At 50.7% G+C, this 20299-nt stretch overlaps 1 protein-coding gene across 2 annotated transcripts in view; it reads right to left on the bottom strand.

The window, feature by feature from the left end:
• Positions 1–20299, bottom strand: part of chrm2a (cholinergic receptor, muscarinic 2a) — a 94278-nt gene that overhangs the window by 31288 nt on the left and 42691 nt on the right. Inside the window, exon 3 of one of the 2 annotated variants that reach the window (XM_056277574.1) lies at positions 5229–5394. The exons of the other annotated variant lie outside the window; for it this stretch is intronic. The gene's annotated coding sequence lies outside the window, so the exon portion shown is untranslated. The remainder of the gene's footprint in view (positions 1–5228; positions 5395–20299) is intronic. 2 annotated transcript variants of the gene reach the window in all.

Genomic DNA, 20299 nt, shown 5'->3' with positions numbered 1-20299 from the left:
TTTTTGTACTCACACAGGTCTATGCCAACTTTCTGCCATGGTCTGGATGGGAGCTCACTTGACATTAAAGGCTCTTTTCTCTGTGTGTTCTTGTGTTCTCTGCAGAATTGACATTGCTGTATCTTTGTTGTAATGTGCTCTGTCATTTTGGGCCACCACACCGACTGGCTAGCTCTCTCTCTGCACTTAACTATCCCCTGGTGCCCGTCGTGTATTCTGTCTAAGATCACCTCCCTCATCTCTGTGGGAATGACGATACGACTGCCTCTGATGACTAAACCATCTACCGCAGATAACTCCCCTCTCACCTGATAAAAGTCTCTGACTGTCTCCGGCACTTTATCGACATACTCAGGCCAGCCGTGTCTGATGAAGCCCAACACTGTCTGGAGCTGCAGATCCCCATCCGTGCTCTGTTTTATCTCCTGCATCCTTTGAGGTGTGGCAGGCACCTGGCACACGATGGCATCAATGTGCGCTGCAACATCATCATGAGAAGCACCATCTCCGTAGCGCTGCTCTGGGCCTCTGGAGAGTGCATCAGCCACAGCTAAAGTTTTGCCTGGTGCGTATTCAGCCACTGCATTGAAACGCATCAGCCTCATTAACAGTCTCTGGCACCTAATGGGCACATTATCCAAGTCTTTGCTGTTCATGAGAGGCACTAGTGGTTCATGATCGGTGACAAGTCTGAAATTGTCAAGCCCAAACAAGTACTTCTCGAACCTTTCACATGCCCAGACGCTGGCTAAGCACTCTTTCTCGATCTGTGCATACCTTGTCTCTGCGTCACTCAGCCGTCGGGAGCAGTAGGCCACGGGCTTCCAGTGTTCCCCGTGCTGCTGGAGCAGAACGCCTCCCAGCCCGTAGCTGCTGGCATCTGCTGACACCACCGTAGCCTTAGTGACGTCGTAAAAGGTGAGTACCGGGGCGGTGGCGAGTGCTGCTTTAAGGTCTTGGAATGCTGTGTTCTGTGCAGGTCCCCACAGCCACTCTGTCGTTGCTTTAAGCAGTCCATAAAGCGGCTGACCTACAGTGGACAGCTCTGGGACGTATTTTGCCAAATAGTTCACCATCCCGAGGAACCTCTTGAGTTCCGTCACGTTCTGGGGCTGAGGAAAGTTCTCTATTCCGGCCACTTTGTCCGGGTCAGGTCTGATGCCTGCCTCGTTGATGATATGACCAAGGAAGCGGACTTGTTTCTGTTTGAACTTGCATTTCGCTTGGTTCAGTTTGAGACCTGCTGTTTCAATGACCCCCAGCGCCTCTGCTAGGCGCCGGTCATGGATTTCCTCAGTCTCTCCATGTATAAGGATGTCATCCATGTACACCTCTGTGCCCTCTAGCCCGGTCAGAGTTTCCGCCATCTTTCTCTGGAAAATCTCTGGAGCACTCGTTATACCAAATGGAAGGCGGCAGAAAGCATACCTCCCAAATGGGGTGATGAAAGTGGTGAGCCCCCTGCTGTCTTCATGCAAGGGGATCTGGTAAAACCCACTTGCTGCATCCAACGTTGTGAAGAACTTTGACCCTGCGAGCCTTGGCATTATTTCCTCCATAGTGGGCAGCACGTATTTCTCACGTTTCACCGCTCGATTCAGCCTCCTGAGGTCAGCGCAGCAGCGAACCTCTTTCTTGTTCGGTTTCAGCACCGGCACCATAGCGGCGCACCATTCTGTGGGCTGAGTCACTTTTTCAATAATGCCCTCATTTTCCATGCGCTGCAGTTCTTTCTTAACCAGTGGTACAAGTGGCAGCGGTGTCCGTCTGGCTGTATGCACCGCGTATGGCTGGGCACCCTCCACCAGAGCTATTTTCACTGGGTCTGTTTTCAGCAGTCCACGTGAACCGAAAACTCCACTGACCTCATTCATCCGCTTCACTAGACCCATCTCCACTGCCTCTGGACGACTCAGCAGACAGCTGCCTCTCCCCTTGATCACATACACTGGAAAGGAGTATTGTTTCTCCTTGTAGTTGGTTGTGGCTTGAAACTGTCCTATGCAGCTGATGTTTCCACCTGGGCTTATGAAGCATGTGTCAGGAGGTCCCAGTTTTATGTTTGGCTTCAGCTTTTTAAATGTCCCTTGGTTGATAACAGTAGCGTCAGCCCCCGTGTCAATTTTAAAGGTTATTGGTACATCACTTATTGTTAAACTAACAGTCCAATCTTCCTGACTGCTCTCTTCGCCAACTTCTCCCAGAAAGTACAGCTGTTTAACCTCTTCAGTGACTTCTCTCACCGCTTTAGAGTGACATACAGACTCCCAATGTCCCTTTTTATGACACTTGTTGCACTTACTGTTCGTTGCAGGACACTTCCGCTCATCGGTGTGCTGCGTCTTGCCGCACCTCCCGCATTCATCTACTTTGTTGGTTGCAGGTCTGCTGCCACCATGACGCTGTCCGCCCTTTTTGTTTTGGCGTCCGTCCCGCCGTCGGACAACATTGACGTTAGCCAGCTGAGCCTCTGGTTGGTTAGCTTGGAGGCTGAGCTGCTTTGTTATTGCCTCCGCCTGGCGCACTTGTTCAATGACTTTCACCAGAGTAAGGTCCGCTGTGAGCTGGAACTGACGGGAGAGCACCTTATCTTTTATGCCCACTACCAGACGATCTCTGATATGTTCATCCCTCTTGTCCCCAAACTCACAGTGTTCAGACAGCTCATACAATGTCCGGATGTACATCTCCGCTGTCTCTCCTGGCTGCTGGCTACGTTGATAGAAGCACGCCCTCTCATGTATGATGTTACGGCGGGGAATAAAGTAGTCATCGAACTTTTTCAGTACGATATCATAGTCCACTTTATCACCCTCCGCCGGGAAGTCAAACGAGCTGAATATCTTTTCAGCCTCGCTGCCCATTGCATAAATCAGCGAACTCACTTGAATCTCCCCGTCGTCTTTATCCAGCTTTGTCGCGAGCCTGAAGCGCGAAAACCGTTGTTTCCACTCCGGCCATTCAAGGGGGCAGTCAAACTTGAATTCACTCGGCGGATTAAACTTCGGCATGACCGCTCGTGTTCCGATACACAGACTATTCTGACACCATGTAATGTCCGTAGACGCCTTGTCTTACTGACATAAGAATAATTCAAGAACGAGCCGACTTCGTAGGTTCTTAACTGTGTAGCTTTTACTAGCGTTCATCCGACATACAACCTTCATAACATGCATTTCTAACTTCCTGTATACGTCACACGCACTGCACGTACACCCGTGAGTAGGTCAAGTTAAACACGTGACCTTTCATTCATTACAAACTTCGTCATTCCTTCTTTATCTCTGCTACCTTCTGATTCATGAACGTAAACACTGCATCTGCTAGATAGGAAGCGGTGGAGGGAGAAAGGGGGACGTGAAGGGCAAGAGAGATCAGCCTGTTGGTGGAATCCGCCACGAGGAACCACATTTAATACCTTCTAAAGGTGATTTAAATTAGGTTTAGAACATTGCAACAAACAACTGTTAGCTATGTAAAGAGATAGTGGAGTCCTGAACACAGTGTGATGTCACACTCCCTCTGTGTGTGTTGTGATCCGAGTTTCTCTGTTCTTTGTTTTGGAAGCCGGTCCGGCCAAGCATGCATGTTAGTGCGTGTGAGCTAGCTAGCGTTAGCAGGATAGCTAGCAAGCTAATAATTACGTTCCATGGATTTAGGTCACTCGGCAGATCAAAGATATAGCTCCTTACCAAGCTGAATACGTTATTAATGTTAATAAAAAGAACTACTGAAAAAAACCAATATTCCAACCAATGAAATAATAGCCAAGAACATGAAGGGAGGGGGAGGTTTGTTATGGTTTGTTCTGAGATGCTGGTGTGAAATATCGCATATAGCACCTTTAAAGTAGGACGTGATAAAGATTTCATAACACTGTATTTTTCTTTGCGTCATGCTTTTGTTTGATCATGAAATGGTAAATGGACTGCATTTATATAGCGCTTTTCTGGTCTACCGACCACTTTACAGCGTATGCCTCACATTCACACACCCATTCACACACACTGATGGCTGAGGCTGCCACGCAAGGTGCCAACCTGCTCATCAGGAGCAGTTAATGGTTCAGTGTCTTGCTCAAGGACATTTCGACACGCTCTCCGCAGGAGATCGAACCAGCGACCTTCTGATTACGAGATGGCCCGCTCTATCTCCCGAGCCATGGCACCCCAGAAACAATGATAAAATAAAGCAACCTGAGGATCCCCTGTGGTGATAATATATTTTCTGCACTTGACACAAACTAGCCTTGATATCAATCTGAATGAACAAAACGCCGATTAAAACCCGAGATATTATCTTCACGCACGGCATCGTGTGGATATTGCACTGTGTCACCCAGTTTAAATAGAGCTGAGTGATCAGGATGTGATGTCCTTTCGATTGGGCCAGTTCTGAGAAGTAACACCGATGAGACAGAACTGGGAGCTTGCGAGCTAACAGATGGGACCAGACAGAGCAAATTTGGATGACGCATTTGCATTTGGGGGGAAGAAATGTTTTCATTTTTCATCAGATTTAACTGATTATTCTGTCTGGCCGAGGCCCAGTGTTACGACTATTGTTGTGTGTATTATAATACTGAGTTATGCATTTGTGATGGCAGTGATGGAGCACTGAGTGGTTTTAAGCGGGCCTCATGCTGTCATGCTTTCATGGCACAGTGGGTTTGATGAACCACCGCAGAGCTTTGTGTTCTTGCAGTGCTGGGGAAGGAAGCGGAGACGGTGCCAGGCAGCGGTCCAGCTGGACTACTACATCTATACACCACGGGTTGGCATCAGTATGCTGCTACTTTCAGCTGCACTGCCTTTATGTGACAGAAGACGAGATTTGAGTGGCTTTGCCAATCCGATTTATAGCCTCAGATAAAAAGCCGTAGAGTAGGCTACATGCATCATCCTCGTGTGCAACGATGGAGTTTTATGTATAGGGGGGGGGGCTGATTTCAGGAAATGAAAATGTTGACGCACATTAACAGCTAATGTGTAGGAGAACCAATGTGCAAGGCTTAGTCAAGTCATTCTCTGTGTGTACCCTGAGAGTCACCTGTGTGTGTGTGCATGTGTGTTTTATGTACGTGTGTGTGTGTATGTGTATGAGATATGACATATTGAAAGAAACAGCCTCATGCTTTGTGTGCGCCGGTCAGCGCCATGCTCTCTGGTCTCAGAAACAGTCATGCAGGGACCATTATCGGTGACCCCTGTAGTAACAAAGGCCCTGACCTTGTGCACGAGGGACCGGGCAGGCCGCGGACATCGGACAAAGAAACCGGGCTTCTCCGATAGGTCACCGCCCTCTGTAAGCAGAGTGCGTCGTGTAGCCCCGCTTCTCTTTCAGCCGCCGTTGTGTAGGGACGTAGTTTTCTCAGTAGGGGCGCTGCTGATGTGCCTGGCAAAAGATTACAAAGCGCAAGTTTTGCTGTTTGTGACCACAGATTGATATGAAATGAAGTTATGATGAGGGGTCATCCTGCTTCTGGAACTATACACTGGTGCTCTGCAGAAACAGAGCCATATGAGACATGGCCATATGAGGCATGCCCATATGAGACATGGTCATATGAGACATGGCCATATGACACATGCCCATATGAGATATGCCCATATGAGACATGGTCATATGAGACATGGCCATATGAGACATGCCCATATGAGACATGGCCATATGAGACATGCCCATATGAGACATGGCCATATGAGATGGTGTAAAATATGCACAAAAAAGATTGTATTCACGTGTATATTAAGGCAGAAAATGTAAAAAAAAAAAAAATTGGATAAATGAAATCCACCAGCTGAATTGCGACCTTAGATCTAGCAATATCCCATCTCAACCGATCTGTGAAAATATGTAAAAAGAGGTCCTACCTCTAATAACGTTTTATTCCTCCTGGCACCTTCTGGTCACAGACAGAGGGGCCATTTTACGGTGCCATCCGGGGCTCTAATTTGTAATTATCTTCTGGGTTATAATGTTAGGATTTGGTCCGTGCCCCCAGCTTTTCAATAGACAGTTGGAGAAATATTAAAGTCACCCACTAGTCTGAATTATTCACTGAGCAGACAGCTGCGTCAAAAGAGACTCCAAAAAAAAGTCATTTTCAACCTGTTCAGACATCCCAGTGGAAAGTACTGTGCCTGAACCACCTTACTGCTGACACGAGTAGATGAGAAGACACACTACACACTATACTATACTATACTGTACTGTACTATACTACACTATACTATACTATACTGTACTGTATTGTACTGTACTGTACTATACTATACTATACTATACTATACTATACTATACTATACTATACTATACTATACTATACTATCCATCCATTATCTTCCATTATCTGAACCACTTATCCTGCTCTCAGGGTTGCGGGGATCGGGGATGCTGGAGCCTATCCCAGCAGTCATTGGGCGGCAGGCGGGGAGACACCCTGGACAGACCGCCAGGACACACACATATTCATACCTAGGGACAGTTAATACGGCTTATTCACCTGACCTACATGTCTTTCGACTGTAGGAGGAAGCCAGAGTCCCTAGAGGAAACCCACGCAGACATGGGGAGAACATGCAAACTCCACACAGAGGACAACCCGGGACGACCCCCAAGGTTGGACTACCGTGGGGCTCGAACCCAGGACCTTCTTGCTGTGAGGCAACTGCGCCACCGTGCCGCCCACTATACTATACTATACTATACTATACTATACTATACTATACTATACTATAGGTATATGGTTGGGCGGCACGGTGGCCCAGTGGTTAGCGCTGTCGCCTCACAGCAAGAAGGTCCTGGGTTAGTCCTCCAGGGGGGATCCCCCCCTCCCAATTTTTTTTGTTGCAATTTTTGTTCCCCAAGTTTGGGAGTAAACGTTTATGATTGATTGGAATTGGCTGTTAAGCCATGTTCACCGTGTATAACGAGTGCCAGACTCACACGGGGGCAAACTGGATGCATGTCTGCAAGTGCACATCTGACTTCAACATACCGTCCCTTCTGAAATATTGATCAGGCTGTGGGTTTTCCTCTCCGCTGACCAGCTGATTGGCTGAGATGAATGGGACTGTGAGGTAATGACTAAGTAAGAAGCAGAGTGATTTTCCATTATGCCGGCGTCGAAGGGGGCATCTGAGATATGACCAGAGGCGAACAAGGTTGACCCCCACCCTTCCACTCCACCCCTCCTCCCCAGCCGCTGGGCAGCAAACTCAACTTCCTCCCTCATAATCGACAGAAGCATCTAAATCGGGATGCGGAACCTGCACAAACAAGGCTCCAGAAGCAATGGTCACCTTGTAAACTCGACTCCTCCTCAGCAGAACAAGTGCTTTGTGGGAGAAAACGGCACTGAATACCAAACTGCCACATGCCCCTGCTGGAAATCCTAGCGAGAACAACAAGCTTTGGCTAGATGAAGGTGGAATGACATTCAGTGGTGGGAAAGGGACAATGAAAATAGGGAAATAGAGTCATATCTGGCACAGCACTGGGTTAAGCATCTTACAGAAAGTTCCCTGACAGCGTCACGTCGCTCCCATTCAGTAGCGGGATTACTTAATGCGATTACCAGGGCTGATGAATTAGCCGTGCTAAATGTGACCCATAATTACCGTGGGGAGATGAGGAAGGTGTATGACTGAGATTAGGAAAGGTGAACCGCAGCATGCAGGCCATACACAAACCCCCCCCCCCCCCCCACCAGCTCCACACACTGTCACCGTGTGCAGAAGTGGACTGCTGCTTAGTTTCACAGATGAGTCCTCCACCAGGGGTTGCACACCCTCCATCCCCCTCGCCACTGCGTTAGAGGCGTAGTGCATATCCATCGCCAACAGCAGTGAACTTGTCTGTTGTTACCAGGGGGCCAAATTGATGCAGGTTGTCACACCTTCTTTTCCCCATTTTGAGTTTACGCACGTCAATATTACGGTTTACCGGGGCGTTCGGGTAGCGTAGCGGTCTATTCTGTTACCTGCCAACATGGGGATCGCTGGTTCGAATCCCCGCCGTGTTACCTCCAGCTTGGTCGGTCGTCCCTACAGACACAACTGGCCGTGTCTGCAGGAGGGAAGGCGGATGTGGGTATATGTCCTGGTTGCTGCACTAGCGCCTCCTCTGGTCGGTCGGTCAGGGCGCCTGTTCGGGGGAGGGGGAACTGGGGGGGAATAGCATGCTACATCCCCCTGGTGAAACTCCTCACCGTCAGGTGAAAAGAAGTGGCTGGCGACTCCACATGTACTGGAGGGGGTATGTGGTAGTCTGCAGCCCTCCCCGGATCGGCAGAGGGGGTGGAGCAGCGACCGGGGCGGCTCAGAAGAGTGGGGGTAATTGGCCGGGTATAATCAGGGAGAAATGGTGGGTGGGGGGGTATTAAGGTTTCCTGAACACTGTCAAAATGTGCTCTGGTTTAACACCTCACATGCTGCTGGTGTAGACATGCCGCACAAACGAGGCCACTGGGTGGCAAGTGCAGCATGTCTCTGGGTTTGACTCAGGCTAGAATCCCTGTCTCGTGTAAAGCGATACAACAGTGAAGCGGGCCGCTGTACGGCCCGCGGCCCCTCGCCGCCTGTCTGTCCCACCAGAGATGTCATTCATTTTCATCACACGTTACATACGTGTTGACAGTTCGTTTACCTCCTTCCCACTGGGGACCGCTCCACATTTGTCACAGGTGGTAAAGCCCCTCCGAGAGGTGTTGTACATCTTTGTAGACAAGCCCTCGGGGGTAAACGCCGGCATGTCTAATGCGCTTCTGAGCATGAATTTGAAATGAATATTATTGAATACATATGTATGCCTATATTGAAATAAGGAGCCGGAGATGTTTCTTCTTCTCCTTCCCCGCCCCCCGCCCCCCACTCCTCCTATTTTGAATAAATGGTAAGAACAAGATATCCATTTAATAAAATATGCCGAGTCTCCCAGAGGCTGCACGGCTACAAAGCCAGAGAATGAATTTGTGAGGAATAATTTAGGCCATGTTAGTCTTACATGCACTCCCGAGCTCTCTGAACTCCACATGCCGACAATTGATCAGCAGCCAGGCCGCTAAGCTGGACTAATCATCATCCATCTCTGCTATTGACTGGCTTATATAAATACTATGAGCACACCACTGACAGCCATGCATCACATGGAGTGTATGTGGAGTCAGGGCTGTTTTTCTTTTGACAAGAAAGAGAGAATGGGACCGGAAATGCCAAAAAACAAAACAAACCTATGATGGAAAAGAACGGAAAAGAAGAAGACTGCTTGTATTTGTGCAGCGATGGTATAAAACGGCTGGTGGTGGTTCACGGTATATTGAGACTTTTCTTTTTTCGGTCTTCTGGAGTTTGAAATTGATGCTAAATCGTTTCGTTTCATGCGCCTGCACACGTGAAATGCAACAATATGTCGTTTCCCCCAGCCCACAGCAGTGCAACACAAATACAAACACACATCCAAACTACACCAACACATATAGCCAACATATCCAAACTGTCGGAACTGCCGGTCTGCAGGGGCTAGCAGTTAGCTTAGCCTGCCCCGCTTCTGCGTCCTGTCAGACCGCCCGAGGAGCTCCAGGGAGGGCCGTGGTCCCTGGGCCCACCGGACGCAGCACACCAAGCTCGCCCAGCCGATCCAGCGCCAGCTCTCCCAGCCATCAAACGAAGACACAAACTTAGACGTAGCCCAGATAGCAAAACTGTTGTGGCCCGGACCTGTCCCACACCCGATACTTCATCCGGCCCACATACCGCATGGAATGATGGTCCGCTCCTGTTTGCCAGATCTGGGCCAGAACCAAGCATAGCAATGCTGCATGTGCCACATATTTGCCGAAGGCGGCCCATATTTGTTTTGTGATATTTGGGCCATGTTCACCATTTCCCACACGGGCCACTTCAGGATCACATCCAGATGACATGTTGCCGAGAGCACCGCATCTTTGCCAAAAAAGGCCCACATTTGATTTGGCATATTGGGGCCATATTTGCTGTTATACATGTGGGCCACTCCAGGCTCACATCCATTTTTTCAAGGCCAGAAGAAGACCATCAGTGCCGCATCACTGCCTGATGTGGCCCACATCCGGATGCTGTCTGGGAGACGTGGACCAAGACACTGCATGGACGGTACTGGGTGAGGCCGCCGTAAACGTAAGCTCGCGCGCCATCTTCCCACACCGGAAGCGGAAATAATGAGGAAAATTGAATGATACGTCCGTCAATTTTCTTTCTCACTGGATTGATATCCTCGAGATGCTGTTGTGTCATATGAGAAGATGCCAGTCCTTAGACCTCGATCCCAGATCACTTCCTGCCAGTGATAACATCGACAGGCACGCATTCATCGGCATGTAAGGCTTGCTCAGATGTTCAAACGGCTTTCATGATTTATGTGACACGCACGAGATGAACTATCTGTAATGCATCCATCTGGCACTCGGGGGGACCCTGGGTGAGCAATAGGTTCCTGCACAGATTAGCAGCCCTTTGTGTTGTCTGGCGTCGGTGTGCATCACCAAAGCCGTATACCTCCGCTCTGCATCCAAGTAGTGCCAACCCCATTTCTTGGATGACTATAAGAAGATGAGGCCAATCATGTTGCAATGGATCAACATGTTATAGGATCCCAATATCACACACACACACACACACACACACACACACACACACACACACACACACACAAACACACACAAGGTCTTAAATGTAAAAATAGAAACCCCTAGTATATCCCGAGGACAGAATGAACCTTATCTCGCAGGCGGGAGTCCATCCATCAGCGATTTCTCCCCAGTTTATCAGCCTGCCCCAAGTCAAAACGCACAATGATGTCGGGCATTAATCAAACGCTGACACCTCACATTCAGGACTTAGATGGGTGCCCTTTCTTCCCCCCACAAAGCTGCTGCCTACAGGTCCTGCTGCAGGGCCGACTTCAGCTTTAAGCCCCGCTGGAGCTGCGCTCGCTGTCAGAAGGCTGCGGGGTTGTACCAGAGTGATGCCTCTCGCCACACTAGCACTCGCAGCATGGAGTACAAAAATCCTACGCTGGACATTCACAGCCCCCCCCACACACACCTTCAAAACTTAAAGCAGCCAGTGCTCTCGGTTCCTTTACTCGGGTTTGACCCTTACAAATGAGCTGCAGAATCACGGTTACAAGTTGCTCCCTTGGGAAGAGCAAATACCGCTACCTGCAAGGCCCAGTCCTGTATAGAGCACGGGACTGTGCTAGGTTTGAACCAATTCCTTCATTGAAAATTGGAAACACATAAGGAGAAAGAGCGCTGTTTCATGCAGGGATGCTGGGGGTCTTTTATTCTCGTCTCTGACTGCCAGATCTTTGGGTTTAGAAAACGCAGCACCCCATTGGCATGCCCAATCGAAGCGCTCACTGCAGGGAGGCTGTCATCCATCTCACATCATGGATGCCGTGTTTGATGGCTTGAACCTCTCCAAATGGGGTTGATTTATGTCAAGACATTGATCCAGCGTGGGCAGGCCAAGGTTTTTTTTTTTCAATTATTTTTTTTTTATCCTGGGTGAACCAAACCAAAACTAAAACCTAAAAATAAAAAAGTGACCCTTTCATTTAGCTTTGGAAGGCTTTTGACTCCAGTAGTGTGCCACAGAAACCTTTGGAGAACTTGAATTATTCAGATAAAGGGATCTCTGCAAGCAACAGCAGAGAGCCAGCTGTGACCCCCGACACTCATCCCATCTCTCTCTCTCTCTCTCTCTCTCTCTCTCTTCTCTCTCTCCTCTCTCTCTCTCTCTCTCTCTCTCTCTTCTCTCTCTCCTCTCTCTCTCTCTCTCTCTCTCTCTCTCTCTCTCTCTCTCTCTCTCTCTCTCTCTCTCTCTCTCCTCTCTCTCTCTCTCTATCTCCTCTCTCTCTCTCTCTCTCTCTCTCTCTCTCTCTCTCTTTCTCTCTCGCTCTCTCTCTCTCTTTCTCTTGTTCTCTCTCGCTCTCTCTCTCCTCTCTTGTTCTCTTGCGTTCCCCCGTCTCTCTCTCTCTCTCGCACTCTCTCTTGCTCTCCCCCTCTTGCGTGCTCTCTCTTGCTCTCTCTCTTGTGCGCTATCACTTGCTCTCTCCCCCTCCCTCTCTCTCTCTTGCACTCTCTTGCTTCTCTCTCTTGCTGTCCCCCTCTTGCGTGCTCTCTTGCTCTCTTTCTTTTGCTCTATCTCTTGCTCTCTCTCTTGATCTCCTCCCACTCTTGCCTGCTCTCTCTTGCTCTCTCTCGCTCTCTCTCTTGCTCTCCCCCCCTCTCGCTCTTGCACTCTCTCTCTTGCTCTCTCTCCCCTTCTCTCTCTCTCTCACTCTCCCCCCTCTCTCACTCTTGTGCTCTCTCTCTCTCTCTCTCCCCCCCCCAGGTCTGTCAGAGTGCCTCACAGCTGCAGAGATCGGATGTTTTGGACGCCGTGTTTACTGAACTCAAAACTCGACTCCATCACCTTGTGGAAGAAAAGCGAGCCGGAGCATTTTAAATCAGCCTGACCTCCCTCGCAAGGCACTCGACATCTTTTTCCTAGGATTTATGATGTCCAAAAATGTTCTCTGCTGCCCCTTAACTGAAGTTCTACTCATATCGAGAACAAACATTGATTTTTTTCTTCTTCTTCTTCCCCCAACGGCACAGCCGAGACCATGAATAAGCTCAGCGGCGGTGCTGTTGGAGGCAGCATAGTCTCGCTGTGTGTTGCCATCTTGCCATCTCAGTGGGAAGTCATCCAGAAAATTGCATTTTTTCATGTTACCCACACGTTGACTGTCTGCCACATGTATGCAAATTCCAGTGCGTGTGACTCCTTTGTGCTCTGTCACCGATTCGGTGTGGAGGTTAAACGCTTGTAGTGCAAGATTATTTGTTCATATATGTGGTGTGTGTGTGTGTCTGCGTTTGTGTGCACCGAGCTGACAATGCTCGGCCCTGTGCTATTAAAAGTGCATCGGTTGTAATGATAATAGTGGTGATGAATGGTAATGATGCGGGAGAATTGACTTATTGTGCTAATGCTCATGTAGCCGGCCCGCAGTTGTGGCGGCCCCCCCTCCCCACCCAAACACAAACAGTGTGTGTAGGTAACTGAATACCAACCCTCGTTACAGTACGACAAGGGGGCCGTTTAGATTGATACGCTGCAACAACACATGCAGATACTCGAGGTGGACCCCAAACGATTTGTGTCATCCCCTCCCTTTTCTCCCCAATTGTATCTGGCCAATTACCCCACTCTTCCAAGCCGTCCCGGTTGCTGCCCCACCCCCTCTGCCGATCCGGGGAGGGCTGCAGACTACCACATGCCTCCTCCGATACATGTGGAGTCGCCAGTCGCTTCTTTTCACCTGACAGGGGGAGTTTCACCAGGGGGGCATAGCACGTGGGAGGATCACGCTATTCCCCCCAGTTCTCCCTCCCCCCCGAACAGGCGCCCCGACCGACCAGAGGAGGTGCTAGTGCAGCGAACAGTACACATGCCCACATCCGGCTTTCCCCCTGCAGACACGGCCAATTGTGTCTGTAGGGACGCCCGACAAAGCCGGAGGTAACACGGGGATTCAAACAGGTGATCACCGTGTCGCTCTTTTACACTTTCGCAAATAACTCGTAGACCAGCCAAGTCAGAGTCCCCATATGCGATTGCAGGAATCCTCACAGCCAACGGCCACATCTCAGATGAGCTACAGGGGAAAAGAAGGATGCATCTCACACTTGATCTGAAAAAAAGGATGCGTCTCACACTTGATCTGAAAAAAAGGATGCATCTCACACTTGATCTGAAAAAAGGATGCATCTCACACTTGATCTGAAAAAAGGATGCATTTCACACTTGATCTGAAAAAAGGAGGCATCTCATACTTGATCTGAAAAAAGGATGCATCTCACACTTGATCTAAAAAAAAGGATGCATGTCACACTTGATCTGAAAAAAGGATACATCTCACACTTGATCTGAAAAAAGGATGCATCTCACAATTGATCTGAAAAAAAAAAGATGCATCTCACACTTGATCTGGAAAAAAAGATGCATCTCACACTTGATCTGAAAAAAGGATGCATCTCACGCTTGATCTAAAAAAAGGATGCATCTCACACTTGATCTGCAAAAAAAGGATGCATCTCACACTTGATCTGAAAAAAAGGATGCATCTCACACTTGATGTGACATGCATGAGAGTGCCACTGCTCGCCTGTGCTGTTTGCTGAGTGCCTCATTACGCACCCTGTATTGCTAAAGCAGTGTGATGGCCCCTCTCCTGTGGTTCGAGTAGTGTTGCCTCCCTGATCACCGGACCGGGGCTGTTTGGTGATGCAAAAGCCCATGCGTAGCCCTCGCTAATGTGACGGCCTCTTGCGCAATCACACCTCTCCCACCTCCTCTTATGGAGGGCAAATCCATACGACATGCATAATTCAATGTGCCAGTGTGCACTCCAGGAGTAGGATTTATAATCACAACGTGTTAACATGTGGAGTAAAGGCAGGGGAAGCCAGTACACCTCACTTCCGCCACTTTTTTCTTTTTTTTGCGTGAGTATTTGGCACGTGTGACTTGATAACACAGAAATGGCGCTTAATCCCAAAATAAGGTGCAGTTTCCGGAAGAGGGCCACGTTTTGCCGCTACGACGCGTTGAGCGGCAAGTCTTGAACATCTAGCAGCGTGGTCATCGCGGTGTTTTCCAAGTGGTTTTGCCTAAGCTAGAAATTCCCGCCCGGCTAATCAGAGTCCAAACTGTAATCAATGACCTGGTTCCAGTAATCACTGTTTACGTTACCTCATTATTTCTCACAGCTTTGATTAAGCAGTAGCCCTCGTGTCTAAGCTGTGTGGCCTTAATTGGTGGTTGCCAGGGCACATACATCCCACTTACATCTGACATATATGGTGGAGGAATGCGGAGTGGGGGGGCAGAGGCGAGATCTGCCCCAGTTATTATTGGCACGACCATTGACTCATCAACATTCTGTAGGATGATTGTCCAGATATGTCAAACCTGTGACAAAGGTTGAAGAATGGTTGGGGGGGGGGGTAGCTGCTCCACACCCTCTGTTGATCCGGGGAGGCTGCAGACTACCACATGCCTCCTCCGATACACATGAAGTCGCCAGCCGCTTCTTTTCACCTGACAGTGAGGAGTTTCGTTAGGGGGGCATAGCGCGTGGGAGGATCATGCTATTCCCCCTCAGTTCCCCCTCCCCCCTGAACAGGCGCCCCGACCGACCAGAGGAGGCGCTAGTGCAGCGACCAGGATACAAACCCACATCCGGCGTCACACCCGGAGACCCGGCCGATTGCGTCTGTGGGGACGCCCGACCAAGCCGGAGGTAACACGGGGATTCGAACCGGTGATCCCCCTGCTGGCAGGCAACGGACTAGACCGCTACGCCGCCCGGACCCCCTGAAAAACGGTACTTAAGCCATCTGAGCAAATAGTGGTGGCTCAGACAGTGGAGGAGAATAGAATAGAATAGAACTTTATTGTCCAGCTGAGGCCGGAAAAGCCCCTTTGGCCTCACCAGATACACTAAAAACATCACGTTGCATCAATGCAGCAAATCTCATCATATCACACACACAACTGTAGGACAATTAATACAGCATGCACCCAGCGTGCAGCATGCATTCAGTGTGCAGCATGCACCCAGCGTGCAGCGTGCATTCAGTGTGCAGCATGCACCCAGTGTGCAGCGTGCATTCAGCGTGCAGCATGCACCCAGCGTGCAGCATGCACCCAGTGTGCAGCGTGCATTCAGCGTGCAGCATGCACCCAGTGTGCAGCGTGCATTCAGTGTGCAGCATGCACCAGCGTGCAGCGTGCATTCAGTGTGCAGCATGCACCCAGCGTGCATTCAGCGTGCAGCATGCACCCAGCGTGCAGCGTGCATTCAGTGTGCAGCATGCGCCCAGCGTGCAGCATTCATTCAGTGCAGAAGTGTGCAGATTGATGCAGTTTGTTCATCAAATGTATTGTACGAGGAACAAAAGAGCCCTCATAGATCTTTTGGTTTGCCAGGGGTCGTCTGTAGCGCCCCCCTCCCCCGAAGGGAGCGACTCATCTCAGTATGGAGGCGCTCTTTACTGTCACCAATGATGGACTAAGCTTTTCTATGTGCAGCTCTACTGTAAAGGTCATCCAGTGACTTTTGTTGGCGGTCTATACTTCCTGCTGGTTTAACGATCCGGGCCAGCTTTTGGTTTGTTGTGTTTTTCTCGTCTGTTCGTGTCAAATGTACCAGACAGAGATTTTAAACACGAGAATACTCCCTATCAGCCTACACTTTCCCGCCAAAACCGCTTCATTTTCCTAATCAAAAACTTGCATCTTGGCATGTCGAGCCTCATCAAAGTGAGGAAGAGCGATCCGGATTCAGGCGCGCGCCGACACCCAGTGGTCCCACGCCAAACAAGCACGCCAGTTTAAACATCTGCACACGCTCGGGTACGAGAGCGTGCAGTCGTTCGCACCATGCGCCTCGCGTTTGAAGCCTTGGAAGTGCACACCTGAGTTCACACGAGCCTTCGGCTAATCCTGATCCTGCCGGATCCGGATGTTATTACAGCCACCGAGGCGCTCAACTGGCCGTGACACGTGCCAGAGAACAAAACAACGTGGACAGAAAATATAATAACATATTCCTGATATCTAACCTGCACGCGGGGGGACATGTTTTGAAAGGCAATGTAAAGGTTCATTTGTGCCTCAACATTCAAATAAAATGTAAAATAAAATCCAGTTTCCGTGCCCGATCAGTACCATATCCATGTTGGACGGCCCAGTCAGTTCGGATGTTTATGTAGGCCCAGATGGAGGGGCGTCCGGGTAGCGTAGCGGTCTAGTCCGTTGCCTGCCAACACGGGGATCTCCGGTTCAAATCCCCCTGTTCCCTCCGGCTTGGTTGGGCGTCCCTGCAGACACAATTGGCCGTGTCTGCGGGGGTATGTGTCCTGGTTGCTGCACTAGCGCCTCCTCTGGTCGGTCGGGGCGCCTGTTCGGGAGGGGGAAGGGGGAACTGGGGGGGGAAATAGCGTGATCCTCCCACGCGCTACGTCCGCCTGGTGAAACTCCTCACTGTCAGGTGAAAAGAAGCGGCTGGTGACTCCACATGTATGGGAGGAGGAATGTGGTAATCTGCAGCCCTCTCTGGATCAGCAGAGGGGGTGGAGCAGCGACCGGGACGGCTCGGAGGAGTGGGGTAATTGGCCGGGTACAATTGGGGAGAAAAGGGGGAAAATTAAAAAGAAAAAAGAAATCAGATGGACACACACACACACACACACACACACACACACACACACACACACACACACACACACACACACTCAGACTAACACCCGTGTACACTCATGCATCAACACTTGCACACTTAACTAGCTAAGGGTCAGCGGGGCCCTGAGAGTCAGCTGTCACATCTGACCTATCAAGACAGCAAATGCCTTCAGCCACTCGTAACAGTCACGAGTGGGTAACAAGCTGCGGACATACACCAAGACCATGCCTGCAGGATGAGTCCTCTACGCAAGGCAAGGGTCGTAACGAAACACTCCATTGCTGCTCGTCTGGTCTAGAAAACTACCCGCCATTGCTATGTACCCACATCACGAGACGACTGGTGAATCACGACATGTCCGCGTTGAGGGCTGCATTGAACACGGATCTAGAGTGAACCCAGTTATCACCGTACACGCCTCCTTCGTCTTACTCGGTCCGGTCGCCAGTAACAGCATGTCTTTCCCTGGGACAGCCAATCCCACTTCCTCCTCCCCGAGCGCCATTCATTACGGTTTTCTTTGAGCCCTCCCTGAAAGACAAGAAAAGCAAGACTGTGTACTACACACGTTTCCCACCCCCGCACTCCTTCCCTGATACCACGCCATGTTTACTTTCATGGCGGCTGCTGCTATGATCCTCCTCCTCCTCCTCCTCCTCCTCCTCCTCATCATCATCATCATCATCAGTTCCGTGACCTGTGGAGGTCGTCAACAGGTTGAGTCGTCATTGTGTTCCAGTAGGGGGCGTACCTGGTGGTCCCCATCTCTTCTCCGGGTATGGATGGCCGTTGGTCCACAGAGGGACTCATCCGCCCTTTGGCAAGTTTTGTTTTTGGTCCTGTTGGGTGTCCACACACCCTCCTCACAGCAACCCAAGGGTTGACGTGGGGGGGGGGCAGGTTTAGTCACCGACGACCCGGCAGTTGCAGTTTAACGTCGTACCCAGGACGTCAAATCAAAGCAGCGGCAAAGAAAAGAAGGAAAAAGAAAGAGAGCTGGAAGGGGCCCGGCTCATTTTAGCTTCATCGTTCTTTCTTTTCGGCCGAGGGACGGAAACGTTACAAGGCCTTGCCGTTTTGCTGCACGTTAAAAGAGAAAACGCTTTGAATGTTTCCGCTCGGGATTATATTTCGGGGGGACCGGCTCGGGACTGCGGCCGTAAAACCAAATTCAAAGTAGGCCGAGCCCCCGTCACCGCAAACGCCTTCCGCCGGAAGGACGTGGTTAACCAGCCTCTCTTCCGGCGCCGCTGCTGCCGCTCCTCCAGCTAATAGTGTGTGGGGTTTTTTGTTGTTTTTGTTTGGTGAGTGTTAATGACGTCACAACCTGCTTCCTGTCTCTCGTTTCCACGGGTACCTGACGATGCAGCACGTGTCTTCCTGGAACCAGAGACCCGCAGGCGTCACGGATGGAGGAGAGCGCGGGGTCTAAAGAAGCTCAGATCACTGGAGCGTGGCTCCGGCACGGCAGCTACTGCCAAGCAACCCCCCCCCCGTTTCTGAAAATGTGAGTTCTTCGTTCTTCACCACCAACTGTATTTTTTCTTTATAATCTTAACACATTCCTTGCTTCCCGACCCCGCTCCGTGTCGCACCTGGCTTGGGCCGGCCCACCCACCTCCCCTTACATTCACGCCGCCAGCTGTTTCCTCTCTCCTCCGCCTTCTTTCTCCTCCCGGAGAGTCCACACCACCTGCTCAACATACCTACGTTTGTGCATGTGTGTGTGTGTACCTATATATATATGGCTTGCGGCGTTTCCTGGTAGACACCGGTGATGGATTTTTAGGGCTCACTCGCTGAGATCTGGGGCTTGCAATTGCCGGCCCCTTAGTGAGAGGGGCTGCCATCCGCGGTCTTGAACCCCACGAGACACGCTGATTAGGTTGCAGCAAGCGGTTCCTTCAGGTCCCCCCGGTGCCTTTAAACCTCTCACCGAGTGCTCCCCGGCCAGTTTTCTACTACGGGGGTGTCATTTTAACACCGCCAGCCTCCGCCGTGCCTGTCGGCCATTACATGGGGGTGGGGTGCATCTCAATCGGCAAAGCCATCGCGGCAGAAGCGTGCACAAATGAAGACGCTCGATGTCCGGCGACCTTATGATCCCGCGCACCTCCTACCTTGCCCTCCTCCCGATCAACGAGCCGCTCCGAATGAGGTCGCACACCCCTGACCCCGGGCCGTTATTACCCGGTGATCACGCGTTACTCTGCATGGCCACATTTGTTACTCCTCGCTGATGGCCTGATGTTGGAAGAAGGCCATTTTACCTGATAGATGGTCATAAGACGGGGCGAGGCCGTATTGGCCGCGCAGTCTCCCTGCAACGGGCGCCTGACTGCACCACCCACCTGCCTCAACTACACTGCCAATTTAGGTGCTGCACACTCTTGGGTATTAGTGCCGCGGCTTTCCAGCCTGTCGAAAAGGAGCACGGGGCCTCTTCATTTCCCTGGTGCTCGGCCGCCGTCTTAAATCACACCGGCCGCCGGTCCGATCCTTTACCCCCCCCCCCCCCCCGGCTGTATGAAAAATTGGGCAAGGTGTTTTCGAGGAGCCGGGCCGAGAGGAGGACCGGTCCACGGGCCCCGGCTCATTCGCGATCGAATGACACGATGTGCGCCGCTCCTCTGGCCCGCACTTTGTCTATCGCGCGACAATAACGATTAGGTGTCAGAGCGCGCCTCCTCAATCTTGTCACTTTAAGCGCGATCAATGCTGCTTTCCCACCAACCGAATGCAATTGGATACCATTCCCCACCCCACTCTCCACCCCCCCCCACCCCCCGCTCTTCACACACTAGGTTGAACATTTCAATCAATAACCGACTGCAGGCTAAAAACATCTGCAGAAGCAACAGCACATACTACCGAGGCGCAATTTAACGCTCTGTAAACTGAGGCCCGTGCGCTCTGCCGGGGAGCCTCTCCAGGCTGCAGAGCCGCAACAAAGACAGACGGCTAAAAGCTGTGGTACCACCAAAACCCCGACAAGCACCATCTTTGTGTGGTGCACGGTTGG

The sequence above is a fragment of the Lampris incognitus genome, chromosome 3 (genome assembly GCF_029633865.1).
Source record: "Lampris incognitus isolate fLamInc1 chromosome 3, fLamInc1.hap2, whole genome shotgun sequence".
NCBI lineage: Eukaryota > Metazoa > Chordata > Actinopteri > Lampriformes > Lampridae > Lampris > Lampris incognitus.
The sequence above is the reverse complement of the archived record's forward strand: the minus strand, read 5'-3'. Positions and strand labels throughout refer to the sequence as shown.